The 10,833-nt window shown below is 43.1% G+C and overlaps 1 pseudogene; it reads left to right on the top strand.

Annotated features, from left to right (window-relative positions):
* Window positions 1–2,148: 2,148 nt before the first annotated feature.
* On the top strand, window positions 2,149–4,926 carry LOC103292909 (mitochondrial 2-oxoglutarate/malate carrier protein-like; annotated as a pseudogene).
* Window positions 4,927–10,833: the final 5,907 nt, after the last annotated feature.

The following is a 10,833-nucleotide window of genomic DNA, read 5'->3' as shown; positions in this document are numbered from 1 at the left end:
TGTAAAGTATGAGATAAAAGCTGAGAACCTGGGTAGTTCGGAGCTCAACTAATTTCAAAGTCTATTGTTCTAGGAGGATAAAACCTCAATGGCACAAAGAACTTAACAACTATGCTGGCCCACATTATCCATTACAAGGAGATATTAATGAAATTCATATTCCCACAGATAAAGAAAATCAAACAGAGAAACAGACCAAATCACAGAGCAAAGAAAGCTATCCTACATAATATTGCCTAGGTTTTCTCTCATAGGAGTTCTGGATGTTCCCGCAGGCTAATCAAAGGGCTAGTTGAAGGAATGATCAGAATCAGAGAGGACACAAAAGTATTCTTGAAAAGTAATCGGACATTGCCCAGCCCTTCACAGCCTATGGGAGTTAATAGGGTGACGTTAGCAGAAATAACTCATTTCCCACTGGGCTATGCCCGACAGGACACTGAGTTTTTCATGGAGTCCCGGGTATATTTACGAACACTTCTGCTCCATGTGAGTGCTGCTGTTACAGCCTGCCAGGCGTCCTCTCTCACTGCAGCGGAACTCCTGGGACCCAGGATGTCAACACTGCACAGTGGTCCCTCTCCCTTTGTCTTATGCTCTGTTTCAGGAGCGTCAAAGCTGGTTCGCTCATCCCTAGTGTCTTAGAGACACGGCGCTGTCAGATTTTATGTACCGCACACCTGCTCTCCAAGGGACTCTGACATCTGTGAAATCCAAAGAGTAAGGACTTGGAACAAACTGGAATTGCAAACAGTTCTAAGTCCTACAACCACTTCCCATTGGCTCTGGATAGTTGAAGACTTCTCCATGATTCCTTCTCCCTGAGGGTGGCTTTCTTTCCCACAAGGCACCATCGTCCCTCCAGATCTGACCAGGTGGTCCTGCCCCAGTCTAGGACCTACTTGTTAAAAAACAAAATGGGAATTTTTATTTATTGTACTCAATTTTAAATGCTTGTTCTCCTTAATGAGTACTTTCTTTACCCAGTTGTAAAGGGTAAAGAAAGTACTCATTAAGGAGTACTTAAGTAGTTTTCACTAATTGAGCAACTGGAGATCATGTTAAACATCCCCAGGAGATCATGTTAAAATGCAGATTCTGACTCAGTAGATCAGGGATGGGGCCAAAGATCCTGCATCCTACATGAGCCCCCAGGTGATACCCTGCCAAGTGAGGCTTAATAGATTTACAGTGACACACTCAGGCCCCCTAGGAGGTAGCTGGACTAGAGCAGTGGTCAGCAAACCACGGCTCGCGAGCCACGTGAGGCTCTTTGGCCCCTTGAGTGTGGCTTGGCGTTAGAACCACTTCTTCAAAATAGACTCGCCCAGGCTGAAAACTGACTTCTGTGCATGGGCCACGAAGTTTCAATCGCACTGTCCGTGCACGCCCGCACATGGTATTTTTTGGAAGAGCCACACTCAAGGGGCCAAAGAGCCACATGTGGCTCGCGAGCCGCGGTTTGCCGACCATTGGACTAGATAAATAAATGTATCCCTATACAGTCAGCCATACAAGGAAACATAGGTCTGAGAATGAGTACCTAGTCTTTAAAATACCCAGAATATGATCCAGACCAAACTCATATAAGCATCCTCTACACACCAGAGGTTCTCAGACCTGAGTGTGCGTCAGAAACACCTGGAAGGCTTATTGAACGCAGACAGCGGGACCCACCTCCAGATCTTCTGTTTTAGTAGGTCCAGGTTGGAGCCCGAGAATCCGCATCTCTAACAAGTTCCCAGGCGATGCTGATGCTGCTGGCCCAGGGCCCACACCTGCGCAGCCTCTGCTTTAGCAACACTGGGAAGCCTCCTGCTGAAAGGGAAGACAGCTGTGTGAGCATACATTACCCTTTGGTGCCTGCGCATACCCACCCCTGACAAGACTTTTAGAGAGTCCAGACCTCCTAACATGTGTACTACCCCCCACACGCACAAACATGTTCACAAGAGTCTTTCAATATAAGTCTCCATCTTTCCATCTTTAAGTTGAGTCTTTGCATTTAAAGTGGATTACTTGTTGACAACACACAATTGGGTCTTTTTTTTTTTTAATACACTCTCCATCTCTGTCTTTTGATTGATGTATTGAGACCATCTAAATTTAAAGTGATTATTTGGGGGTGTCGAGAGCCATCAAGTAGTGATGGCAGCAACTGCAAGTCCCAGGGGAGAGGATGAATGAAAATCTCATACCTCCCCTAAGTCTGTCAAGTTCCTGTTTGGGGCCTGGCAGGATGGGAGCTACGATTTTTGTGCAACCCCTGGACCTGGTGAAGAACCAGATGCAGCTGAGCAGGAAGCCAAGACAGGAGAGTACAAAACCAGCTCCCATGGTCTCACCAGCATCCTGAAGGAGGAGGGCTGAGGGGCATTTACACCGGCTGTCAGCTGGCCTCCTGCACCAGGCCACTCCCACCACCACAGCCTTGGCATCTGTACTGGGGCTGATGGTGCACCGGCTGGCTTTCTGCTGAAGGCCCCGACTGGCATGACTGCAGGTGCAACTGGTGGGAACACCACCAAGGTAACTCATATCTGCATGACTACCAGTGGCCAGCTTCCAGCTGACCAGAGCCCTGGCTACAAAAGCATGTTTAATGCCCTGATTTGAATCACCCTGGAAGAGGGGGGTCCCCACATTATGGAGGGGCTGCATCCCTACCATGGCTTGGGCTGCCATCGTCAATGCTGCCCAGCTCACCTCTTACTCCCAATCCAGGCAGTTCTGACTGGACTCGGGCTACTTCTCTGACAACATCCTGTGCCACTTCTGTGCCAGCATGATCAGTGGCCTGGTCACTACTGCTGCCCCCATGCCCATGGACATTGTCAAGATCTAGAACGTGTGAATGATTGACGGGAAGCCAGAATACAGAAACAGGCTGGATGTGCTGGTAAAGGTCTTCACTTGAGGGCTTCCTCGGCCTGTGGGCGGGCTTTACACTGCACTGTGCCCACCTGGGCCCCCACACCATCCTCGCCTTCATCTTCTTGTAGGAAATGAACAAGGCCTCCAAGCGTCTTTTCTCAGTGGCTGAGGCAGGCAAGAGGCCTGGAGTCGGTCTGGTGGGCTCCCACTCGTTCCCACTCACCTTCTGTCCTACAGTCAGGGTCCTCTGGGGGGCCTGGACTACTGCCCTGGGTCCTCTATTTTCCCTCCACAGTGTGGTTCCTGCCTCTGCACTAAAGGACTTTGGTCTGTCCTACCCCTGCTCTAGCTCACCCTGCTTATCCTGATCCTCACCTCTCTGTCCTTGGCTGTACCTTGGGGGAAGCTAAGGAACTCCCTGAGGATTTCCAGGGTGTTAGTTTCAGGGCACATAGGACAGCAGAACATTCCCCTTCTCAGGAGGGAAACCAAGGCAGAGCTGAGGGGACCAGGGAGAGCAGAAGCTGTCAAGATGATCAAAGGGTCTGCAGTGGGAGGATGTGGCCCTTCCTCCCACCACCTCACTAATGACATAATCAATAAATTGGATTGATAACATCAAAAAGTAAAATAAATAAAGTGATTATTTATATTAATATCTACTATATTTGTTACTGTCACCTATTGGTTGCATTTGTTCTTTGTTTCTTTTGTGTCCTTCTTTTCCTGCTTTCTGTGGTGTTAATTGGAAATTTGTGTGATTCAATTTTATTTTCTCTCCTGAGTATCAATTATGCTTCTTTTTAAAATTTTTTGGTTGCCCTAAAGTATACAATAAACATATTTAATTAATCTACATCTACTCTCAAATAACACCATGCCTCTTTGTATCTGATAACAAAATATTCCCAATTTCCCTCTCTGGCCCCTTAAGACAATGCTGTCACTCATTTTAACTACCCACTCGACATGTTGGCACTATCATTGCCTCAACAGTTATCTTTTAGACAAATTAAAAAGAAGAAAATAAATTATTTTATTTTATCTTCATTTATTCCTTTGCAAATGCTCTTTCTTTCTTTATGTAGATCCAACTTTCTGACCTATATCATTTCCTTCTGCCTGAAGAATTTTTTTTTAACATTTCTTACAGGGCCAGCTTGATGGTGATGAGTTTCCTCAATTTTTATTGTTCTGAGAGTCTTTATTTCTCCTCCACTTTTGAAAGAATATTTTACCGGTTATAGCATTCTAGATTAGAACCCTGGTATGGCTCAGTTGGTTGGGCGTCGTCCCATGCACCAAAAGGTTGCCAGTTTGATTCCTGGTCAGGGCACATGCCAGGGTTGTGAGCTTGATCAATGTTTCACTTTCCCATCAATGTTTGTCTTTCTCCCTCTCCCTCCCTCTCTCTCTCTGAAAAATCAATAAAAAAATATTTTAGAAAAGAGAATTATAGAGATTTTTTATCAACATCTTAAATATTTCATTCCACTCTATTCTTGTTTGCTTCGTTTCTGATTAGAAATCCAATATAATTCTTATCCTCGTTTCTCTGTAAGTAGGTGATTTCCCACCACCACTGCCCACCCACTGTTCCTGGACTGAAGGGCTCTATTTGCCTACACTCACCAAAGCCCCTGAGACACAAACAGGAGTTTGTAGCCAAGAAAGTAAGGATAAATTATTTAAGGAGATGGCGCCATGCCCAGAGTTACAGCTAATGCCCAAAGACCTAGCTCCCCAATAGCTTCCATGGGATGGATTATACAGGGAAACAAATCACTAATCATGGTGACTAAAGAAGTTAGTCTATACTGATTGGTTGATACTATGGTAGGAGGCAATTGGTCATTGCATCTGGTCCTGATTTCAGTCATGGAGTTGTTCTGTCTGGTTTGAAAGAATTTGCTCGATGGGATCATTCTACTTTCCAGGGTCTAGAGCTAAAATACAACTTTAGCTTGATTGAAAACTCTGTCTCTGTTGTCAATAGATCCAAGACCATGTTCCTACAACTACTGGATGCTGACCAGAGCTTTGTTATCCTGAGGACTTAATGATTAAGCAAGGGAGCGGGATGGGGTGAATCACGGTGCTGGGTAGGGCCAGCTTAAATCAAAAGGGCGGGGAGGAGATCAAAAGAAAAGGCCAGCTTAAAGAAAACAAGGTTTCTGTGCAGTTACACCACCAGTTTCTTTAAAGATTTTCTCTCTGTCTTTCCTTATTTACAGTTTGAAAATAATATGGCTGGGTGAGAGCTGGTTCTTGTTTATTTGTTTGTTTTTTTGGTCATTTAAACTGTTTGGTGTTCTCTGAGCTTCCTGGATCTGTGATGTGTAGTCTGTCATTTTTTTTTTTAATTAAACGTTCTCATTCATTACTCAAATATTTTTTCTGTTCCATTCACTCTTTCTTCTCCTTCTGTTCCAATTATATGCATATGCTATGTCTCTTGATATCGTCCCTCAGTTCTTGGGTGTTCTATTCTGTTTTGTTTGTTTTTCCTCATGCTCTCTTCTCTTCACATTTCAATTTAGGGGGTGGGGGAACAACACCTGTGTTTAAGCTCACTACTCTTTCTCTGGCAGATCCTAGTCTGCTGATGAGCCCATCAAGGCATTCTTCCTCTCCATTACAGTGCTTTTGTTTTCTAGCATTGCCTTTTGATTCTTAGAGTTTCATACTCTCTGCTTACATTACTCACCTGTTCTTGCATGTTGTCTACCTTTTATATTAGAGCCCTTACCATATTAATCACAGTTATTTTCAATTCCCTGTCTGATAATTCCAAAATCTGTGTCATATTTGAGTCTGGTTCTAAGGATGGTATTTCTCTTCAAAGTGTGTTTTGTTTTTCCTTTTAGTTTGGCTTGTAATTTCATGTTGAAAGATAGACATGCTGGCAATAAAAACTAGGATACATGGACCTTTTGTGTGGAGATTTATGTTCACTGGTAGGAGTCGGGTTATACGGAATGTTTTCTGTAGCTGTAGATGCCTGAGGCATCTCCCTTGTTTTGGTCTCCCCTCTTGAGTTTAGGCTTCCCTAAGTACTCCTCCACAGAGAAAGTGTGTGTCTTGCAGCTCTCTTAGCAGTAATCGCTGTTATTATACTGAAACCCTCTTGGTGTAGTTGTGAAGTGGGGGGGTGGAGGTTATTCTATAATATTCTGATTAAATCCAGTAGTATCTCAGTGGGCCTATGACTCAGTGCTATGACCTTCACAAGTATTTCTCCAACAATATAGCTTTTTCCCATCCCACCTTACCTGGCTGCAGCATTTCCAGGCTACTCCCTTGAAGTCCTGACTTCCATTCACTATGTTTTAGGTGAAACAGGAAGGCTGGAGGAGACTGGAGTGGGGGAAATATGTTCCTCCCAGGTGTGATAGGCCCTGGCAAAATCTGTATCTCTGGAGAGGAGGTATTTGTTATGAAGAAGATTGTGGGTATATTTCACAATGGTCCCCTGCCAGCACTGTAAGACCTTTCTCAGATATCCTCCATGAGAACCTGGTAAGGTTCTTGGAGCTACAAACCATGAAATTGTAAGGGATGCCTAAGACTGCAATCCCTAAGAGCTCCTCACTGTCATGCTAGTCCACATCAAGCAATTTTCCAAAATTACCAGCAAAATATTCTTACCAATTTATGGCTCCAGCAACTGCCCCTCCAGGTAAACAGCTCTCAGCTGTGTCTCTCTGGATGCACCCGTCTCCAGATTTTAGGGTGATCTTTTTCTCAGCATCTTCATTTCAGCAATAAGTCCAAGGAAAGTCATTGGTTTTCAATTTGTCTGGCTTTTTCTTGTTTTAAGAATAGGAGGGACAGCTTCCAAACTATTCACATGCAGAAGCTGATTTGGAAGTTCTTTTAATGTTAATCTAAACACAATCTATACTAATAAAAGGATAATGCTAATTAGACTGGGAGACCTTCCAAGAGATCTTCCGGACATTCTTCTGGACAAAGCCAAGGTAGAAGTGGTTAGAGGCCAAGGTAGAAGTGGTTAGAGGCCAAGAGGGGAGAGCAGTTGTGGCTGATCAGGCTGGTGGGGTGCGGGGCCGTTGGGGTAAGCAGACCAGCAGGGGGGCCAGTTGGGGGCAAGCAGGCCAGTGGGGAGGGAAGGTGGGGTGAGCAGGCCAGCAGGGGGGACAGTTGGGGATGAGCAGGCCGGCAGGCAGAGTGGTTAGGGGCAATCAGGCAGGCAGGCAGGCAGGTGAGTGGTTGGAGCCAGCAGTCCCAGATTGCGAGAGGGATGTCCGACTGCCGGTTTAGGCCCGATCCCTGTAAACTGGCAGTAGAACATCCTTTGAGGGGTCCCAGATTGGAGAGGATGCAGGCTGGGCTGAGGAACACACCCTCCCCCGTGCATGAATTTTGTGCACCAGGCCACTAGTAGATTCATAAAGGATAGTACTTGATAGAAAAAATAAATTCATATGGCACTTCAAAACCAAAGACTACCTATGCCACTGAATCATCTTCCTCAAAACTTTTGTTGGAAAGCATGACTATGAACATGGAGACTTAAGTGCTTGGGTGTGGTATTTCTGCACAAGATATCCACAGCCTTCACATAGTGGGGCCTGGTTGCATCTTCAGCTTACTCTACTATAAGGACAATATTTTCTTATCTATAACTAGAGGCCCGGTGAACGAATTCATGCACCAGTGGGATCCCTCGGCCTGGCCTGCAGGATCAGGCCAAAACCAGCTCTCTGACATCCCCTGAGGGGTCCCAGATTGCAAAAGGGCGTAGGCCAGGCCAAGGGACCTCACCGGTGCATGATCAGGGCCGGGGAGGGGCACGGGAGATTGGCCAGCCAGGGAGGGACCGCAGGAGGGTTCCAGGGTGTGTCTGGCCTGTCTTGCTCAGTCTCGATCTGCTGAAACCCAGCAGCAAGCTAATCTACCAGTCAGAACATCTGCCCTCTGGTGTTCAGTGCATGTCATAGTGAGCGGTTGAGTGGCCTTAGCATATCATTAGCATTTTATGCTTTGATTGGTTAAAGAGCTGACCAGTCGACTAGACACTTAGCATATTAAGCTTTTAAAATATAGGATGGTTATGTTTGAAGAGAACTGTTTTATGTACAATGGGGCCAGCACACTGGAATAATAAACCATAACTGTGTACCTTTTATTTCTAAATGTGGAATATTTACAATAAATAATAGCCATAATCTAGGAAGCTCAGCCTCAAGCAAGCATTATTGAATCTAAAATTTGAATGCCTTCACTTAGTTCTGTGCTGACTCAATACTAATTTAGAAAATGTTCACCTCCATGTCTGTGAGTACATTTATCAAGTATATAAACAACCTTATTATTCACTTCACAATTATTATATTAAAAGTGTCTTATTCAAATATTAAACATGACTAGAAACCAGAGAAATATAAATTAAATGCAGAATGAGGTACCCAGGCTATGTTCACAAAAAGTAGAGACTCCAGGAGAATGGAGAGCATGGTAGGGCAATGTGAAAAGCATCATATCACCTGACACAGCTGACCACTGTGTCATCCTAGGAGTCACTTGTCTGCTCATTTCTAAGCATTGGCATTCTTACCTGAAAATGAGAGCAATAATAGCACCTGTTAGCCCCAGCTAGGTGGTTCAGTTGGTTGGAGTGTCATCCCATGCACCAAAAAGGTTGCGGGTTCAATATTTCTCTTCCTTCCTCTCTCTCTAAAATCAGTAAACATAATCTTGAGTGAGGCTTAAAAAATAAAAAAAGCAATAGCACCTGTTAATGTTGTGATGATGATTAGATGGCGAAGTTCTAATTAGATGATTAGATGGAGAAACTTAAGACAGTATCAACCAGAGAGTAAAAACTACTAGTAAATAAGTTATGATTATTGCCAAGTCCAGTGTCATTTTGTGTGTCTGAAACCTTCCAAATGTGTCTGTTCCACACATGTATAGCCTATAACCAGAACAGGCTTCATGCCTGTGGTCTCAGATTCCCTTGTACTTTACACCGCTTTTGGCTTCTCCCACCCAACTGCTTCTTCAACCCTTTCAGTGTCTATCAGACTTTTGGTCTTTTTTTTTTTTTTTTTTTACTTCCTACTTGGAATTCCATCTCTGGCTTGAAGTTCACAGCAGAATTTTAGTTTCACTAGACTTTATCATCAGCAAATCCCTAGATAGAACTTGCAGTGCCCTTCCACCTTTTCCACAGGGGAAGACCCATCCACTTGACCCTGCTCTGTCCTCTTGGATCCCCTACCCACTTGGCAAACCTTAGTTGCTTACATCGTAATCAGTAAATTCTTTTAAAAGGCAATATGAAACTCTATATGAAGAACTTAAATGTTCATCATCCCTTCTGACTCAGTAAGTTCACTTTCAAAAATGTACCAAATAATACAAAATCTATATATATAAAAGGCTAAGTGACCAACCAACCGTCCATCCTACCGTCTGACCGACTGGCCGGCCAGTACATATGACACGCACTGGCAATTTAAAAATAAACTTTGACTTGCGCATGTGTGATACATATAAAGCTCTTGCTGGCGCCAGTCACACACGTGTTTCGATCTGTCATTGTCGATCATGAATTTGGTTGACACTTCTATTATAGAGAAAGGGTGAATATCGATATTAAAATATTTCTTCTAATTAATTTCCCTTCAATGTGCATGAATTCATGCACTGGGACACTAGTATAGGAATGAAACCATAGCATACATTTTTAATACAGACTTATTTATGATAGTGATAAATTGGAAACAAACTAATGGTCCTACAGTAGAGGAATGCTTAATTAACTTATGGCGCATTCACTCTATGGAATATCCTGCAGTCATTAAAAAGAAAAATCATAGCCCTGGCTGTGTTGCTCATTTGGTTAGAACAGTGTCCTGATACACCAAGATTGTAGGTTCAATCTCTTGTCCAGGCACATACAAGAAGCAACCAATGAATGCACAACTAAGTGGAACAGCAAATCCACATTTCTCTCTCTCTTTCTCTCTTTCTTAAAAATAATTAAATAGATAAATTTAAAAAAAGAAAAATTATAAAAACTACATAGCAACTCAGAGTAATGCTTATGAGTCAAGTGAAAAAGCCAGAGATATTACTATATATTCTGTATGATTGCAATTATGTAAAAATATGAGTGCAAATAAAAAGAAATAAGCAGATACTCAAAAAGGGTAGTAACTATGTTAATGAGATTAGTGGTGGTTCTCTTTACTGTGTTTCTTTTCTTTTTTTTTTTTTTTTTACTTTCTGTAATATTATTACACTGATTTATAATGAAAAGAATTTCCTTATAAATATAAATAATTACAAGGCCAAATTCAGCTTCCAGAATATCTTGCACTTTTCACTCAAATAATTTATATTTCAGGCTTAATTTCTCATGCTTGAAGGAGGTTCTAGAGGGAAATATTTTTCTTTCCAGATAAAGAAAGTAGTTTAGTTTACTGAGGAAATTTTGACTTCTATGTAAAAGTAATGTTGTACTTAGATAACACACTTGCTCCTCTGTGAGCAGGGCATATGTTTTGAATTTTTTTATCATAAAATAGATTGAAGCTGAGTTATCCCCTCTCCTTTTACTTACTCTCTGTTCCTCTGATGATGAGGGCTGGGGACTTGGGGTGGCCTTCAGAATCCCGACCAAGCAAAGCACTGAGGCCTTGGCCAAATACTCACCCAAACGTGCTGAATTGAGGTATAATTAAATGTTTGTAGGTAATTCTGTACCAACCAGGTGAAGCACATTCACTGACAGTGGAATGATGAATTATCTAGAATACCGTAAGATAACATTTTGTGTTTGTGTGTGTATGTATTTTAAGAAGGGGAATTACCCATACTAATATATAAAGAATAAATATAGCCGAAACCGGTTTGGCTCAGTGGGTAGAGCGTCGGCCTGCGGACTCAAGGGTCCCAGGTTCGATTCCGGTCAAGGGCATGTACCTTGGT

This window comes from Eptesicus fuscus, chromosome 17 (assembly GCF_027574615.1).
Source record: "Eptesicus fuscus isolate TK198812 chromosome 17, DD_ASM_mEF_20220401, whole genome shotgun sequence".
Taxonomy (NCBI): Eukaryota; Metazoa; Chordata; class Mammalia; order Chiroptera; family Vespertilionidae; genus Eptesicus; species Eptesicus fuscus.
Note: the sequence above shows the minus strand (reverse complement) of the source record. Positions and strands in the feature narration are given on the sequence as shown.